General features: G+C 44.6%; 1 long non-coding RNA gene across 1 annotated transcript in view; it reads right to left on the bottom strand.

The window, feature by feature from the left end:
• LOC135423707 (uncharacterized) overlaps positions 1-19,723 on the bottom strand; it is a 140,554-nt gene that overhangs the window by 12,438 nt on the left and 108,393 nt on the right. The window contains exon 3 of the long non-coding RNA XR_010434911.1: positions 5,077-5,803. This is a non-coding gene — a long non-coding RNA (uncharacterized LOC135423707). The remainder of the gene's footprint in view (positions 1-5,076; positions 5,804-19,723) is intronic.

Here is a 19,723-nt window from a genome sequence, read left to right as displayed (position 1 = left end):
GATGCTCCCACTTTATGAGGAAATCCACTACTCCTTGGTAGTTCTTCCTCTGTCTAACAAATATGGGTTGACTGTGCCTTTCCCCAGAATTAGGGAATTTTTCCTGTGGAGTTTGGCTCGTGAAGGATGGGGAACTCAGGAAAGATGGGAATGATGCCCTGAATCCTCTTGTCATACAGGCCTGTGCTGGTTGTAGGGAATACAGTTCTCCAGCAAGGCTGACAGATTGGAAAGGGAGTGGCAAAAAGGACAAGGAGGCAAACCTCCATGTGTGAAGGGGCCTGAAAAGAAGGAAGTGATACCCAAGAGCACACAGTTCTGGGAATGCTATTGCAAGCTGTGGCAGTGGTGGGAACCATTTCCAACAGCCATGCAATGGACTGTTTTCCCACTGACCTCATGGCAACGTGAAGTGAAAATTTCACTCCAGCGTTTTCTGCCAAGTCCTTAAAGGCAAAATCTTAGCAAATGGCTCCTGCTTCTGCATGAATTCACTGGCAGGTGCTCCTCTGCACGAGCCCTGCAAGAGCTTTATGACCAGAGGGACACTGACTATTAAACAGCCATAAGCTTAACGTGGTATTTACTGCAGGACTGTGCCTCTTTATTGCGCAGAGCGAGGGAACTCCCTGCTCAGCCCTCCAGGTGGTCCCTCCAGGGCAGGGTTGAGGCACACTGGGAGAAGGGGTGGGGTTGGGTGGGAGAGGCTTTCATTGCTGCCCTACCTGTTCTGGGCATAAATTGAAATGATCAGTCTCTAAGCCCTGCCAATTAGGCATGCTTTACTGGCATGAGAGCCAGGCTGCTGTGATAGGGAAAATGAACGTTCTGCTCTTTTTAAAAAAAAGAAGCAAAATCCTGCTTCAGTGCACTGGAGTCCCAGAGCAGGGGCAGAAGGGGACAGCGGGGACTCTGGGGGGTGCCTGACCTTGACCAGACAGGCAGGAGCTGGGCAACATTCTGCAGCACAGAGCAGCCCAGGAACATATCCCTCCTCACATGTTCATGTACTCTTTCCAGAGGTGCCTGTGTGCCAGGGAGCCCCTGGAGCAGGGCTGGAGGATGAATCTGCAGCCCCCCATAGCGCCCTCTCCTCTGCAATGGCTCCACTTCAGCACTTAAGGTACCATCAGATGTGGGGAAACAGAAATAATGGTAACCCTTTCCTAGTCTCCACCTGCCAACCAAGTGCTTGGGAGAGCAAAGTGAGATGCTTTTACAAGACTATGAAACTGCTAATCATGGCAGTACCTGTGCTCTCAGGTAGTGCCTTCCTCATCTTTGGATCCAGAGGTTCCTACAATGAAGAAGCAAAATGGACCTCTTGGGTCTGTCACTTGTTGGTTTCTGTGGACTGAGAAAAACACTGTTCTGTTTTCCCACACTGCTCCCTCTCTCAGGGTTATCTTGGTTACTATAAAGGCCAGAAATGATGGAGCTGGGTTTTTTCCTCAAAGAAAAGTTACCTGTGCAGCATGTGTTTCTGCCTGTGAAAGTGCAGCTTTGCTGCTCTACCATACAAAAGCACAAGCTGACTTCATCCTCACCTGCATTTGAAGAAGAAGAGGGAGAGGACCACCTCCCAAGGCTCCCCTATTCCTTTCTTGTGAACCATTCCCACCACTCAAACATTTAATCCCTGCTACTCCAAACTAAGCATTTCTAATATCTGCATTTCAGACCTTTGCAACTCTCACTTGCTTCAAAACAGGCTTTATTCTGAGAGGGGTTTGTCGCTGGCACTTGTGTTTGTGTAAGGTATTTTTAGGAATTGAAGAGGACAAATGGAAAAATTAATTATCCATGTAAAAAACATTTCATAAAGTTCTGCTTTTTACTTCCTGATGTCTTGGCAACTACAATCAACTCAGCTTTCTGCGTCTACAGCTTGTCAGGATCCACAGTTGTCTGCACTTAACTCACCCTCAGACACTTTTCTGGGGCAGAAAAGCTCCTTTACAAACATAGCACCGGGTCCTTCACTCCTCCACCTGCTGCTGTGTCTTGAGGGGAGAAGGGAGGGAAGGTTACCTCCGAATAAACACCTCTCTCAGCTCATTTGTGCTCTCCTCCAGCCTCCCCCCAAGGATTAAATATTAGCTGGGGACCTCACCAGGGCTTTGGCCCCACTGCTGAGCTGAGTAGAGCCCGTGGGACCTGGCAGTGCAGGAGTGCACTGGCTGGGTCTGTGCTGAAGGTTGAGCCCAGATGGTTCCTTGCAGTCCCTGCTGCAGAGCAAAGCCCTGAATCTGCCATTGCTGCAAACTTCCTTGAGGACCTTGGGCTGGTCACTTCACCTTTCTTTGCTTCAGTTCTTTTATCTGCACACAGACACTTCCTGGCTGTGTCTCAGGTATTATTTGTTTAAAGAAATGTGAAATGTGAGGTATGAGACCTTGACAATGCCATAGAGTAATTATTTAAAGTTTATATTGAAAGTTAAAAGTATTAATTAATTCAGCAGGGAAAGCCTTCTGGTGAAAATGACTGGAAGCACAACTGTCCCTCATTCCAAGCACTTCCCAGACAGTAATTTGACCACACAGAGTTTGGCTCATTATATATGTAAAATAGACAGATGCTATTAGAAAGTAATTTTTTCCCCTGGTGAGTAGAGAAGCCTGTCCCTCACGAGGAAATTCTCCGCAGGGGCCATATTTTTATCCTGTCTCATAACCCAGAGGTATTTAAAATCACCCTCAGAATTGAATAGCATCTTCCTCCTTCTCCCCTGAAACTGAGCTCTGCCTTCACTGAATCGCACTGAGTCCTCAGCACCACCTCTCAGAGTCCCTTTGACAGTTTTTAATTCCTGGTGTTGGTGGGTATTGTCACAGATTTATTCAGTGTGTAATTACATGTTGTTCAGGGACACCACGCCATGATAATAAACCTCCACGTGATCAGGCCGGACTCGTCAGTCAGCATGGAAAAGGACTGAGGGGAATTCATAAAAGCACCCTTAAGGGGCTGATGGAAATGTCCAAAGAAAAGAGAAATTATCAGTGTTTTGGACTGTTTAGCATTTTGCAGAGCAGAAGATGAATTGGCACCAGAGAGAACACACCACTGGATGTCCATGGGTGGCCCATCACATCCCTCTGAGTCATCCCACTGATTCCGTGGGAGCAGGAGCAGCACGGTGGGATCAGGTTTAGTGACTTACTCGTGTGAGTAACAGCCAGGAAGGGGAATTTCCCTTGAGAAGTGCCAGGGTACCAGTGGCAAATGCCGGAGAAATGACCTTTCTAGGCAAAATTCAAAATCACATTTTTGTGAGTTATTATTTTCACTTCTCTACTTCTCACTTTAGGAGTTTTATTTTTTTAGATGAAATGCTAAAAACGTGTCTCCAGCAGCTCCATCAGAAGCCTGTATGTGCCCCAGTCTGATGATCTGAGACATCTGGCACTCACACTTGGGCCCTTCCCGCACGGCAGAAATTGCCCCGGGAAGAGAATGCACATTTCCAACATCCAAGTGAAACAGAAATGGCCAAAGAGTTCCTGGTGCACAAGCCAATTTCCAAGGCCAAATCCAGCTCTCTCTAAGTCCAGGGGAAAGGTCATTGCAAATCAGGAAGAAAATTACTGAGTTACCAGCATTGCAGCAACAGAATAAACTCTCCCCAAGGGACTGACTGTGACAGTGGGATGTCACCCCCGGCTACTGGCAGTGATCCCCTCATCATTACCCTCATTAAGGTGGTCACCTCCAAACCAAACAAGTGCACACTTCAGTCAGGAACATAAAAGACTTCAATTAGATTTATATAAGAGCATTGCAAAACATTAGATAATAAATGCTGCCCCCAAACAAGAGCAGGAAGATTCCTTGCCCTACAAGGTTTGTCTCTGCAACGGGCACAGCCCGGCTATTTTGGGGAAATTACACCTTGCCTGGTGACAACACCTGCTCTGTGCAAGAGGAGAGGGGGTACTGCTGGCATGCTCTGGCTGAATCTGCATGAATCACCAGCTCCTGAAATTTAAAAGCGTGCATATGCAAATCACTAATTAACTGCATTAGCATAGTCAGTTACCCAAACTGTAATCTCAGTCGTATCTGAGTGAGGCAGGAGATCCCACACCCATGGGCAGGTTTGCATTTGGGAGCGTGGTTTCCCCAGAGCTGAGTCCAGAAGCTGGTCTCATAACCAATTTTTACTCGTGTAGTTCCAGGAGTCAGAGTTTGTTGAGGGGCTTCCTCTCCTGAGGAGTACTGGGGAGCTGTACAAAACCAGGAGCTGGTGGGGACAGCTGAGGGGCAGCTGAGAGGGATGCCAAGTCAGGAATGATCTCCTTTAATCTACTGCCCATCCTTGAGGCTCCATCAACCCAAACAATGTGGATTTCCCCCTATTAGGAAATATTCTGACTTAGGAAAAGACCATGTGCCAGATTTTGACTTTATTTACATTGAATTACCTGAGATTAGAATCTGAAACTAGAAACTTTCTTTATACAGTTACAAATAGCTATATTATGCAGTTTTAAGGGGTTAAGAAAAGGAGGAAATCATAACCACAGAAGTCATAAAGGCAACTTATCCCAAGCCAAATAGTTTTGTTTCTAATGCAGGGCTTTAATTATAACATGTCATATAATGATGACATAGTGCTATAATAGGCAAATATAATGCATTAATCTGATATTATATTCTGGCTTTAACAATAGGTGCAGTGAACCAGCCTTAGTGGATAACTCATTTAGAACCTATCTGCACACTCCACCTAGATACTTATCTGCCTCTTTAATTAAGTGGAGGGAAACTTCTTGAGGCCATACCCATAAAGCCAGTCTCTGATGATAGCAGAGTTACTGGAAGCCTTTGGTAATCGTTTACACCCACGTTTTGTGGTTAGCTTCCAACTTTGGCTCTTTCCTTCTCACTTTGGAACCACCTATTTATCCCCCAGCGTAAATCCCCTGCTGTTCTTGTACCAGAAGGGGCACAAAGGACCTCAGGGTTTGTTTGAGCGACACGTCAGCTCAGTGTCTTTGGCCTCCTCAGGACTGAGCCAGGCTCCCTAATTGCAGCCCTGAAAAAAACAGCTTTGGCAAATCTTTCACTTACCAGTGCGCTGCTTGAAACGGGAGCAGCAGGGTCCAGGCCGTGCCACCTCTCTGGAACACGAGTTCCCAGGCTGTCCTTGGAGATATGGCAGCAATCAGCTTCATGGGGAGCAGGACAGGGCCCCCCGGGGTAAAATCACCTCTCCTGATTCTGTGGGTCCTGTGTAGCTTTGTGTACATAGCAAAACACCCTTTTTTGGTTTCTTCAAACGCGAACAGTTGGGAGGATTTGCACACAACGAGAAAAATGAAACTTTAACTAATATATTCACTTGGAGAAGATGGTTCCCGAGGTGTGGGGCTTGCTCTCTGCTTGGGATTTGTGAGAGGAATATCCTGCTCTGAGGCTGGAAGATCCAGAAGTCATAAAGCCCCAGCACAGCAATGGCACAGGGGCAGCAATCTTGAGGCCATGTGGGCCAATGCTCTGAGGTGACAGGAGTGTCCAACAAGCCCTGCAGCAGCACAGAGGAGCTGCCCCGAGGTCCCTGGGCTCCGGCTCAGCCGAGCAAAGCACATGGTGTGAGCACAACTAAAATGGCTCCACCAGGCTGCTGCCTCCTGCTCCTCTTCCTCTCCTTGGCGGTCACTTCCGTACTCTCCTCCAGGCTTTTCCAGTGTGGAAGGTTCTGCTAATGACCTTTGAACAGACCACGTTGAGAATGTCACTGCAGAGCTCCTTAATCTTACGGTGGCGCCTGGATAATATGGTGATGGGCACTGAAATGCTGAAAAACAGACAGACAGATAGTGAGATAAGATTAGATATGGAAGTAATTTAGGCAGTCATCATACAGAGCAGCTGACATAAGTTCATTTGTAAAGCCAACTGCTAAAATTGCTTTAGAAGTCCTTACATTTTAATTCTGTTGAAAGGCAGACCTTTGATCTGAATTGTTTTGGTGGCATGTGCATTATTTGAATGGAACCTCACCTGGCCAGGTAATACCAGCCCGGCCATTCCTGGCATACTATTGCCATAGGAGAACAGTGTACATGCAAATCCAGCCCTACCAATAGCTTGGGGCAGGCAGATAACTGAGCATCATGGAACAGACACAGACTGGAGGCATGAGCACCACTTTATGCTGATATGTAGAATGAATCATGGCTAATAAAAGGCTCAAACAACCATATATATGACTAAACGTAACCCCAAAACACTTGTAAATTAAGCATGATCAGAAAATAAAAGGAGAAAAATTAATATATAAGCATTATTGGTGCTCTTTTTCATTAATATTTATTACATTACACTGGGGGAGATGGAGGAGGAAGGGGAATAAAACAGACCTCTCTGATTCACTATTGTTTATAGCCACTTTTATATTGCAGCTCTCAGGTATTAGGAAAACGCTGGGATGTTTGTACTGCATTTATTGCAGGGGAAATGATTTACATTCACACGTTATGTTTTTGTAATTTGACATTAAAAAATTTTCAAAGACACTTTTCCCAGGGCAGTTTATTTTTGAAGTGGGTTGTTTTCACCCTAAATCCGAGCCACGGTAGTATTCCCAGCTATAGAAAGGGCATGAGAGTCAACCTAAAGTGTGGAGTTGGTTAGTCCCTGTGCTCCTCTGAGGGGCATTTCCCAGCACAGATACTTTGCAGCACTCAGTCCTACTAAAGCAAAAGCTGCCAAATGCACAGATGAACCACAGATAAATCGCTGCATGTCTTAATTAGCGATGGCTGAACTCTCAGAAGATTCTGTGGTTGAATTAGAATAAGCATTCAGAAAGTTCAAATGTTAATCCAAGCCTCTCTAGTTTATACTGGTGGAGGTCCCTCTCCAGAGCTGGTTCATTCCATTTTTAATATGTCCTGGCTAAAGCTGGGCTTAAACCACTGCACAAACAGCAGCTGGCACGAGAAGCAGCTCCTTCATGCCCACCCGAAGTCAGTAATTGCAGGTGTGAGCAGCAGTGTCCACACAGCACTTCTCACAGTCTTGTATCCTCCTGTGGCACTTTGGCATATCCATCCTTGACTCTAAGGCTGAAAGGCTTGGATTAATCTACTGAGCTGTTAGAATCTGTGTTTCCTTAACATTTGGGGAGCTCAACCTCTTTGTGAAGGTACCTGAGTCTGGCCAGTGACTGCAGTGAAGAAGCCAGACTCCTAATTGGAGCATCTCAGTGATGTGCCTGCACTTTGGAAGAAGGCTCAGGGTCCAGCTGCCTTGTGAAATGCCTGATGTGACAGTGACCTGCCCCCCACAGCTGCTCCATTATGGCATATATGCAGGTGGTTTTCCTGCCCCTGGGTGTGCTATAATGGACTGTAACAGAGGAAACATTTCTCTGAACAGAAGTGTCCATGTACAATATTCCTACAGCCCAGTTTCCCACTGTGCAGTCAGACCCATGGGCTCTCAGCAAGTCCACAGGGTTATCTGTAAAGTGTTGCCAAGCACATCTGGAACCTCCAGCTCTTAGCCTGTGACTGAAGGGCAGTGCAGGACGAGGTCAGTAGCTACAAGAACTGTACTAATATGCCTAAGTCTGTGTGAGCAAACATTGGCTTTGTTATGCATGGATTTGACATCTGCAAAGAGTTGTCCAGCTTGGGAATAAATGGAGTAAGTGTGTTTTTTCCCTGGAGCTCTGCATGCCAAATATGTGCTAATCAAGCACAAAAGAATGCCACTGGCTGAGGCAACCATTTAAAAATAGGCACCTAGAAGTATTACGTAGTAAAGTGCTAAAGAACATAGTTTTAATTTCAATTTTCAAAATTGCCAAGCAGCAGGCAGCTCCTGTTTGTTTGGGTTTGGGTTTTTTTTTTTGTGAGAATCAACCACTCACACATTTCCGTTTGGGTTTTGGAACATGATTTTATATTCCTGTTTTTTGAGGAACACTGGCCAAATCACTGGCTGTTGACTGGAATCTTTATCAGGAAATCTGTAACTGAACATTCCAGGTCAAGATGCACAGAAACCAAAACTGGGCAGAAACTTGTATGGTGTGGTGGCAGTTACACTGGAAGAAGTAACACACATTAAAAAAAAAACAGTTTCATTAAAAAGCCAAGTTCAGGAGAAGGGACAGAAATGTACTTTTGTGAACCTGCAATGTGTACTTTTGTGTTTGCAGGGATAACAGTTCTCCTTCTCACAACACTGGGACTTCCAAAGCTTTGAATGAATAACTGTAGTTGATGAATAATAGTACCTTCAAATAAAATCTTAATTGCAAAACAAAAGAATAATAAAGAAAAGTTAATACTTTTTTATTTTATTCAAAGCTTAGAAAAGTTTAGGTTGGAGTTTGGGTGAAGGTTTGGTTGCTGCCATTTCCCCTTTTATCTGAAGCAGCTCACTCAGACCTAATCTTCATCATCTAAACCACAGGATTAACACACAAAATAACTTTGGAGCAAGCCAGGTCCAAGCAGGAAGCTGCAAGTACCATCATGTCTTTATGATATTAGCCAGCAAAATAACTGTGGTTTCTTCAGTTTTTTGGTGGTGTGTTTTTTTGGTTGGTTGGGGTTTTTTTGTTTTTGTTTTAATTCACTACACTTATGTTTTCCTTGAAAGGGGTTTGAGTTTTTGTTTCTTCTTTGTGTTGGAAACTTTCAGATTCCCAATCTCGGTCCTGCAGGGAATGCTCATTCCCCTGGACAACCCCACCAGCCTGGACCTTACACAGAACAGCAGAGGACGACTCTCACTCTGCTCAGCTCTTCAGTGCAAACCAAACCCTCTGGCCGGACTGCACCTCTCCTGCCTGGTCAAGGGTAAAAGAAAGTGGCTACGACTGTATCATTGAGGGGACTTGCCCTGCTGGTGTGTATTAGGCTGGTAATATTCCATCTGAATTGGCTGGACTGAGAAAATCGATGCTCCTTTACTTCTCTTGGGATCCCAGTGGGTTTTAGGTGGGAACTGTGCACTAAGCTGCTCAGATCACAGCAGTTCTGGGCATGTCCAGACATAAAGCTGCTGGTACTGGAAGAAATGTTATCCTGAGCAGGGAGGAACCTATGGAGTTGTAGGTGCTTAAGTCCTCTTTTGCATCTGGCCCTAACTTGCAAGGGAGGAAGAGCCAAATGCTCAAAGGCAGCTTCCATTTTATGGCTCTAAATTATGCAAAAAAATTATGGACTCGATAACTTTGCACCTGCATTTGTATTGAGGTGAGGGAGAGCCTCAGCCAGGCATGGAGAGGCTCTGATGCTCTGCCCTTTCTCTGCTCTGGGAATTCAGAAGGGAGGAGAGGCCTCATGCCAGCAGCAATCACAGTCCCATGTGTGTCCCACACTCCCATGCAAAGCTCCGTGGTTGGTACACTGGGTGCTTGTTGGGCAATGCCATGGAGAAGGCTGGTTTCCTTGGAACATTTTCTGTTCATTGTGCTGTTCCTTCCCGGCATTTCACAAACCACCACAAAGCAGGGGGAAAAAAAAAAACTTCTTAAAATGAATTGTGTGTCTCTTCCCTCGCTATCCCAACAGCCTTGGCAAGCTCATAGGAGCCAGGCAGAGCTGGTCTCTGCTGGATGTTATGCTTTGCACAATTTTATGATAATTTGGGGGAGTTTTGTATGATTGAATGGTGAAAGCACAAGGAGAGAAGACAGGAGTCAGCCTTCATTCCTAGTTCTGCCACCAAGATCCTGTTTGTATTGGGATGATACCTAAAAACTCTTTTGGTTGTCCTATTGGCATGAACCTAGTTTTATGTATTTGCTGCTTCTGTTATTTTCAGGGCTCAAACCAAAGCAATAGCAAAATGTCCTGATTTATCTGCAAAACAAACCATAAACCCAAGAACTGTGACCTCCCTGCTCTGACTCAAAGGCTACTAAAGACAATGCAAAGACATCCTCTGACTCCTGTGTAGTTCAGATCACTGTGCAGTCTTGAATAGATGGAAAAGAGAGGGAAGGCCACTAGAACTCGAGGAAGCTGTGGGAGAACTATGATAGGTACTAATGGGATTTAAAAGACACCCTCAAGGGATGCTGGAAGCAAGACTCCTGTCAAGGCTTGGCTAGAATACACAAGTTTAGGGACCCAGCTTTTGCAGCTTCTTGTCTCATCCCTGGAAGAAAACAGCTTCCTGTCTTAACCTCTTAATGGGAGTTCTGGGTTTGTCATTCGCAGTACTTTCCATACCTGAAAGAACTACTCAGTTCTGCTTTCATGGCAAAATTCCCAGTGATTTCATCATGAGCACAGCTCACATCCTCTTACTCTCTGCTGTTGTGTCCTTTCCCACCTTTCCATGCCATGAGGCTTGACTTGCAAAGTCACAAGAACACTCGTGCTCCTTCTTGTCTCTGTTTCTTTGACACAGGTAACAGTTGTTAACTCCATCTAAAGATCATATTTGTTCCTGTAGCTACCAAAGCAGAAAAGGGGGAAATGAATTCAAACAGTCTCCTTCATCCATTCAGAATATCTCCTGCTTATGGTGTTTTCTCCTGGCTTTTCCCCAAAAGTTTTCCAGTCAGGGTCAGACGGGGTTAGGGAGGAGAACAGGGCACCTGGACTGTCCTGGCTGCCACACTTGCAGAAGTAGTCTGTAAATGTAGCATGTGATCATCCCAAAGCACAAATCCAAAAAAATAAAAAAAAAAAGGAAGAAAAGAATGAACCAAAAATGTATTACTGTTCTGGAAAATGAAATCCCATGATTGCACTTGGCTGCACTGCTATTTCAGCAGTGTGATTTCCAAAACATCACTGACTTTGTGGTCCTTCTTTGCATACCTACATCCCTGGGGTTGGTACCTACAGCTGCTCTCTCTGCCTTTCAAAATCCTCTTCCAAACAAGTGGCAGACTATACATAAAACCTGGAGAGTTTATCTAAGAACAGTTTTCCAAAGTTATTTCAAAGCCTTTATCAAAATAAAACCTGAAAAGATACATAACCATGATCCACTAATAACCATGTCATCTCTAACCATCTTGTCATCAATAACCATCTGCTGTCATGGGCCAAAATGAGGGAGGCTGAAGAGTATGAGCACTGATTAAACAAGGAGATGGTTTGGGTTGTGATCAGAGATGGCTCTGTCTCCTAACAATTGGATTCACCAGCAGCAGTGACAAAAGAGATGTTTTGGTTCATAAGGAAATGCTTTGATTCACATATTTAATTTTGCTTTAAGTGTTTCTAAAATATAATTAAGCACTAAACTAAAATGGAAACTGAATCCCAAAGCTAAAATGTTTCACTTAGAAAATGCTAGATTTGTTAGGAGTTTCAGGGTGATATAAATAAACCCATCAGCTGAAATTGGTCACAGTTACCGAAGCATTTCGATTTTCCTAGATCTGAACATTTTGGCCAAGATTATCTGATAATAAACAGTGGAGGATGTCACTGTGGAGAAGCAGCGTGCTGTCAGAAGCAGGGTTTCAGGTGTACAGGTGTGCACTATTGCACCCCTGCTCTGCACAGAGCTCACAGCAGGAGGGTGGGGTGGGTACACTCAGGAGTCAGTCACGCTTCGCTTTTAGTGTGTTATGAGCTATGGCAAAGTTACATCTCAACGAACCCAGAAACTCCACTTGGCAGGAAAATACCAGGCACATCGGTGCTGCCACAGAAATACAGTGTCATAATCAAAGCAGTGGTTCTTTTCCTTCAAGATTTCCATTAGGCCTGTCCCCAAAGTGAATCCCGGGCAGGTGATTTGTTGTTTATCCACACGACATTTAAGCAGCATATTTAATACAGTTGCAGTTCATACTTTAAGTTCAAGCATAACATCAATTCAACAATTTTTTGGCAAATAAGAGGCAGCAATGGAGTGTCAAGAATCCAAGGAGACTCCAATCTAATTTACATGGTGTTGCTCTCAAAAGCTGGCAGCAAGGAGAGCATCTTTTTCAAATGTTTCTATTACAAGCCAATGTTTATGATCACTCTCAGCTTGGCACAAAAACATTCTTCTAAACATTTACATTTCACATTCTTTAGGACAGTTGAAAAATGTTGGCTTGCAGTTCTCCACACTGTAGAGAGGCCGTGAGGAATGTTATAGTAGAGCATTAATAGCCTTGTACTTTTCTTCTTCTTTGATTTATTGTGTGGAAGTTTTTATACTACTTGTGTTCTTGATGTTGCCTGTCCTGAAATGAGTTTCACTCAAACAACATGAGCCTAGGTTTATTTTCTAGCTGACCAAAGTCAATTAATTTATTAACAATGCTTTGTACTGATGTTACAGTCACCATTTGGAGACTTTCCCGTTTGAATATATTCCCTATATACTGTTGTGAAACTCCCCAGAAGAGTCAGAAAATGAGCATTTTTCTAGAAATGCATTCACGAAGGAAGGACTGTTGCTGTTCTGTTTGTGCAAACAATGTCACCTTGTTCTGGTTTGCCTCTGACTCTAATTCATAACGTACAGAATCAGCAATAAAATTAATAATACAGAGCCCCTGGTCAGTCCCTCTGGCTCCCAGGTAACTACTTTCATGAGTAACTGCATGTTCTGGCTGCTGTGTCACCCAGTGCTGGGGAGCTCTCCCAAACAGTGCCATCACCCAGCTGGACTGACTGCTCGTTCCTGCTGCTCCCTCCTTGCACACGGGTTGCCCAACGTGACCCAACCTGGCAGCACCAGGAAAAAAATTGAGAAAAAGTAACACTGGCTTTATTCTTCACCAAGAGAGTTGTTTTCAAAGCAATGGTTTTAAAGTACAAGTAAATTGTAGATTAGAGGTGTATAAATGTAATTGATGTGTTACCCACTCCACAAATCACTTAAAGGGAATATATGGACCTTACTGACATAGTTAGATGGATTAGGACTGAGGCATGGGACATGATGAAGCCCTAACAGTGCCAGTTCCTGGGCAGGTCACTGAGAACTGATGGTACGTGGGGACTACAGCCTTGAATAAACACAAAAGTGTCCCCACACGAACAATTTTCTGTGTCAAATCATCTCCCTGCAGTGTTGCAAACAGTGGGAGTCCCCAGCCGGGCCCACTCCTGTGGGAGAGCTCACTCGTGGGCTGAGGATGTGCAGATCAGGCTTGGTGGGACGTGCTGGATGCTGGGCACTATCATTTCCATTCTCTGTGCTAAGGTGTGTTCAACCCCTGTGAAGGGACACGTCAGACACAGTGGCTTCGAGTCATCTCCTCCAGCTCTGGGCCCTTGTTCTGTCAGCTGGAGACGTGAGAATGATGCAGTGCTTTGTTCTGGGGCACTTAGGGAAAGAATCAAATTTGCTGTACACCTTGTTGGCAGCAGTAGCAGAGAACTCCAGGCAAGGGAATTTTACAAACTGTGAATACAAATTGTAGGTGTGAAGCCTTAACTGCTGTTCATAATTAGGCAACAATACAAACAAACTGCACACATACAATGCCCTTCATCAGAGGAATTCAGGCAGCTTAGAAAGTTCATTAAAGTCTCATCAAAACATGGTGTTGTGGCAGTATTACAGGGAGACCCCCTGAAGCAGCTGTAAACTACCTTGTGTGGGCCATGGCAAGGAGCCTGGCACTGTTAGGTCAGGAATGTGCTCCGTTCCGGCAGCTCCCGGAGCTCCCAGTCAGACGAGGGCTTGTGGTGTTCAGGGAGATGCTTTTATTCGGTGGGATAAAAGCTGGGACGTTCTGGCTTACATCAAACTTGTTTGGGGATATTTGCAAACTCATGGAAACAAAAGACAATGTCTCTTGACAACACATTTTAGTGTGATTCTGTGCAAGAACAGTCTCATTCCAGAATGAAAATGACCACACAAAGACTGACTCAAAACGAACTCCCTGCCAGCCTTTAGAAACTGAAAGTCCCATTTTAAAGTTGAAGGCATTGACAAAAAGCCCATGTTTTTATTTAGCTTGTTGTTTCCAGTGTGTACATCCCTCAGAGCAAGTACCTCAAATCCAAGCAGTCAGGGGAATCTCGAGGTACCCAGGGACAGCTGCCACACATCAAGACAAGCTCCCAAACCAAAAAGGGCCAATTGAACCTCGAGGTGCTCAGTGACTCATTTCAAGGCAGACATTAAAAATGATGGGTCTTTGAAGGGTTTTAAGGTTTTAGCCTAAGTGACTGGGACAGAGGTTGAAGCCAAGGAGTTACTGCTGTCATAGCCAAGTCCTCTCAGAGCAACTTGTTACCAATCAATAATCCATATAGATCAGCATATACAGGTCTCTGTAGGGAACTGGTACCACCACAAGTCATGAGTTAATAGAATCTGCCTATAACCAGTGTCCTGCATAAGACTAATAACTGTATAAAGAAATAAAGGGAGTAGCTCAGAGTGGGTGGGAAGCAGTAGCCAGAAGGCTGGCTAGGAGGAAGGGAGAAATACTAAGGCACCTGGTTCCCAGGAATGGCCAGAGGTGTGTTTATAGAGGTCACACACCTTCTGGTCAATTAGGTCGAAACCCAGAGGAACCACTGGTAAAATATCCATTGCTGCTGGCTTTGGTAAAAGCCAATTAGAGACCCATTTATATTATAAAACCTAATTTCTGGGAAATCTAAATGTTCAATTTTAATTGTTTTTGAAGGAACACTTGCTTTGCTTGGCCAGGGGGAGATGTGAGTGAAACAAAGGCTGTGGTGTTACAGCTCCAGGGAGATCACAGGCTGTCAAAGCACCACGTGTATGTAACCCTGAGAACCTCAGCACAGCTCCATGAGGCTCTGCAAGTGGGAATAGGTTTTGCCAGGCTGCAAAGAACCAGTGCAGGAGGTGGGAATGCCAAGCTTGCACAGCTTGGTCCCTCTGGTGGGCACAGACAGGACCCTTTCTGAGGCACAGAGAGACTTCCCATGGCTTCTCCTCGTGGTGCTGCACAATGAGGAGATCAAAGTCATACCACGGGTTAGTGACAAAGCTGAAAAGAATCCAGATTGCCAGCTCCCTGTCCTAAATACCAAATGTGGTCCTGCCTTCTCTAGGATAAAAGCATAAGGAAAAATATTCTAAAAGCCTTCAAGAAGCAGTGTGGATTTCGCTGTTAAAAGGAGGAAACATTATCAAAGGATCAGAAAATTCCACAAAGTAACACAACAGTTACTATTGCAAAACTCTGGGGATCTCTTCTGTGGTATGGAGTTATTCAGCAGCTCAGATTCACAGCAGTGTTTCTTCGTCCTCCACAGTCATAAATTCTTTTTCCTGTTTTGGATAAGTTCAGTAAGTTCAACTCTTTTGGCTTCAATGAGAGCCAGACCTTGCCTAAAATGTGATATTTTTATTCCCCCTTCCATAGAACACTTACTCTGTGTTTATCAGGTCCATTTCTTTCTTCATTAGAAGTTAATGGCAATGCCATTAGCGCCACTTTAATGTCATGAGAATCACACTCTGTAGGGTGCATCCTATGACTGCCTCAAAAATCTCTCCCTGTGGATATTTTGTCTCTGTGAAATAGTCTGGTTCCAACTATTCATCTTTGCCAAGAAGAACAATGTTACCAATTATTCCTACAGTGGAAAATAATCAGAACAATCATTTGTTTTCTTGCAGTTGGTTGTACATGTCCTTCACCAGAAGAAATTCAGCTATGGATTAGAAAAATTCCCTTTCTCCTTCCCAGCCTCTTCAGTCTGTGCAGGATTCATGGTACGCTCATGCATCAGATGAGTAGTTTTACCTGGGAGGTAGGAATTGTTCCAAGTTCATACCTGCTCCAGATGTAATTCATTTTTATGAAGGAGACTGGCAGAATGCCTATCTACAAAAAATCTCCAGTGTTATTATGTAGAGCATAGAAGAGTTAACAGTGACCCAGTAAAAGAAATCAAGAATTTAAAGGTTGTTTTGTAGAGAGAAAAGATCTGTCATTACTCAAAAGAAATGCGATAAAATTACTGAAAGAGCATTTCTGATCATGCAATCAAGGAAATATAGAACAAAACTCCAGGGCACAGAGGGATCCCTGAGTCCTACCCTGGGGAGAAGGTACTACAGATACTTCTTCAGATAAGGGCATATCACAATTCAGTGCCTGAGCTCAGAAACCCAAACATTCATATTAAAAATACAATCAGTTCATGTTCATGTTCATCAGTTCATTGGGACATGAGTAGCTTTAGGACTTGGCTCCTGGATTCTGCTTAAACATGTGATTCCTAGGAATAACTCAGCCGTGCCATTCCCTCGCAGGTCTCAGTAGTCAGGGCAGGTTACACCAACAGCACACCCAGGTTACACCAGCAGTCACTCCCTGTGCTCCCAGGTGGGAGAATCTGGTCCTATAGATTTTTTGCATTTATTCTGGCTGTGCCCAGGAGCTGTGGAGGTGTTGTCCGAGGTGCTGAGTCCTCACAGGTCACTGCGAAGCCAGAGGCAGCTGCAGGTGCTCCACGCCACTGAAAATCACGTCACTGGCTTAATCATCACCAAAATCTTATTACCAAGATTTGCAGCTGGTATCCAGTGAAATCTGAGATAGCAGTTAGAGTCCTAGTAACTAGTAATACCAGTTTTTCTAGAAAATTAATAAATGCAAATGTTAACTGTTCTAAATTCACTTAATAAACAACCTGGAAAGATTTGTGGTTTCCATTAGAACAGAGAATATAAATAGAAGAGGAAATGGAAGGCCTGATACTTGGTGTCCAATAAACCCCACAGTGTGGCCAAGTTTTTGCAGGACTCGCCGGGTATGCAATGGGATAATTAGCAAAACGTCTTTGCAGTCTTTCAATCACTATAAAATAAATGTAAATGCTTTGTAAGCGTGCAGCCCATTAGTGACTAATGAAGCGACTGCAGCTGATGGGCTGGATCCCCCAGAGCTGCACACGGCAGGTGCACGAGCCTGAGGAGCTCCAAGAAGTGATTCTGGTCTCAGCTGGTGAGAGACTGGCCAGGGAGGACATTGCCAAGAGCCTCATCCCCACAGAGCTGCTGAGTCTCACACATGTCCAGGGTCCACTCACACCCAGTGACTTGGAGGGTGATGAGCAGAGGAACTGGAGATTCATCCCTGTTCGGAAGGAACCGTGTGTGGCACTGAGTCCTGGTATTGTTCCCAGTCTTGTCTTATCCCAGTACCTCAACTCGTTGCCTCATAACAGGCAAACCAAACTCCAACAAAAAGTTTGGCGTGACTGCTCAGTGCTGAAAAAAGCTATGCTTCTCCTGAAGTCCTGTCTCCAGGAGACAAATGTGGATTACCCTGGAAATCTGCCCAGATCTAAAAGTGAGTATGGAAATGGGTGTTATTGCCTGCACTCTGTGTTTGTGTTCAAACCCTCCCTTGTCAGCAGTTTCCAGATTTTTCCTATTGAAACTAGGGTGAGATTATAAATTAATAATAATTAGCTCTCAACTTGATAATGAATTATGGATTGAAAACAAGTATCACTGAAAGTTTGAAAAATCATGCACTTGCTTACAAAAGAAAACTTCTACACTGCAAGTATAATGTCTTAACAAAAGTAACTCAAAGGGGAGATTGAATTCTGAATCTGGATCGTGAGAAAAGTCTTCCCATCTTCTGCAGGGGCCTAGACATGTCTCACCTTCAATACCTCTCAGCAGTCCCTCAGAAAGCAGCTGCCACTGCAGCTCCAGTTGTGAGCCCAGCAGGTGCTCCCTGCCCAGCGCAGACACTGCTGCTCACCACGGTGTGGACAGCAGCAAAAACCACCCAGCTGACCATAAAATTCATGGAGTGGCCCTGCTGGAAGCATCCTGCATCTTCCTGGAGCTGTGCATTGAAAAGGACTCTCTGAGTCACCCCCCTGATCTGCATATCCCTTTGCATCTCGGCATTAGCAGTCAGGAGCCTTCGGAGCCGGCTGGAAAAGCCTCATGTTTGTGCTCTCCCATGCAAATACCTCTTCTCCCTATATATTAGTTACTGTGTGTGGGTTTTCTCTCTCACTCTCTCTTGCCATATGTGTGGGAGTTGATGGCATCAACTTTATGAAATCTCAACACATGCCAAGAACAGCTGGAGAAGTTGAAACAAGTTCTGGGTGAGGTGAGTTTCATGGGCAGGGACTGAAATTAGCCAAGGTACTGTGGCTGTTTGCCATCCCAGGAGACTCACATGGAGCATGTGGGCTCTGCTCACTCCAAAAGCAGATTCCCCATGGAAAAAGGATTTGATTTAGATAATGACAATGGCTGAGATAACTGAGTTATAAGAATCTGTTCACCAGGAGAGACCATCTCTGTACCTCTTCCGTGACTGGTTCATTATGTAAATATAAAGATTTCATCATGAGGCTGAGGTAATTAAGATCTTTAGCCAGCATGTAGCACTCTTCATCTGCAAAACCCTTTGCTAACATTAATAATTAATCACCACAGCACTCTGGGAAGGTTATCATCTTAATCAATGGGTAAACTGAGGCACAAAGATTTAAAGTCTCAGCCTGCCGGTGGTGGTGAGCCTGTGTCCCAGGCTGGTGCTCAGTGTGTTCCAGTGTGTTCCCAAGCTGCCTGATAGGCTTTATGATAAGGGCCAAACCAGGAGTGCATTCCAGGAAGGATGAAATAAAACTCCCTTCAGACTGCACAGAACCTGTTAATCACTGGCTGCTCCCTACAACAGGGATTGTTCTCCAGCCCAGGACATCTGTCCTTCCCTTGTAACATCTACTCATTTCTGTTGATCCCTTCAGCAGCCCAGCAGTAAGAATTCCTTAGATAGATACCCTCTGGCCTCAGCCTCAGTTATGACTCTGGTATTTACATCTTCTTTTTTGTGTAATTGTAGAATATAAAGAACCAATGATACTTGATCTGATGAATTTTAGTGTTATAAATCATTCAATAACTACCATGTGCTTTTGAAGCACTTTACACATTCCTCTCAGAAGAATGTCCAGCTTTTACCTCAATTTTACACAGGAACCTTTGAGTCTGGTTCAAAGTTTGGTCTTAAGTTGTCAATTTTCAATAACCAAGTTTAGGTTAGTAAATGCAGCATTTACCTTACCAGTTTCTGCCATTAGTTCCACTTGAACACCTCCACCAGGTCATACATTACTGCTTAGGTATGTCATTCCCAGAGACACCTGGAGAGAACTGTGAAAGAATTGACCTCCCTGCCCAATTCAGAAAATGAAACTTCAGCACAGCTTACAAAATACAGAAACACACACTGTATATCTGAAGGAGAAGTTTGCTTGTCTTGAGGCTTCACAAGCGGGATCTGTCAAATGTGGCAGGCTGTCATTAAAAACAATTAACCTAATCAAAAAAATCCCTTTTCTCTTATTTCTGCTTAGTCAGGTGGATATTAAATGCTAGGTTTTCCAGGGGCACAGAGAAGAAGAGGAAATCAGCATCTGTGTTTTCACTCCAACACGCGTACAAAGCAGCAAGTACAGATTTGCCTTCGTCTCCCTAAAGTATGCATGTCATTAGCATGACTGCACAGGGAGTCACAGACTCCAGGCACGGCTGGCCACCTGCTTGTCTTCACAGGGACACTGCTTGTGTGTGCAGCCCTGGCACTCACGCTCATGGAAACACATTCTTCTGGCAAAGTGGACTTGTGAGAGTTGCTGTTCTCCTACCCCCGCGCTCCCCTGGACTTCTGGTACCTGTTAGGACAATACTTCTCATTGAACATGTAGATTTTTGTGCTTGTTGGGTTTTGAGCAAACCGGTTGCCTGTGATGTCTCAGCTCCCAGCATCACCACCACGAGTCCAAGCACAACTCTCTCCTCAGCGGTCCCA

Source organism: Pseudopipra pipra, chromosome 17, assembly GCF_036250125.1.
Source record: "Pseudopipra pipra isolate bDixPip1 chromosome 17, bDixPip1.hap1, whole genome shotgun sequence".
Lineage (NCBI taxonomy): Eukaryota > Metazoa > Chordata > Aves > Passeriformes > Pipridae > Pseudopipra > Pseudopipra pipra.
The sequence above is the reverse complement of the archived record's forward strand: the minus strand, read 5'-3'. Positions and strand labels throughout refer to the sequence as shown.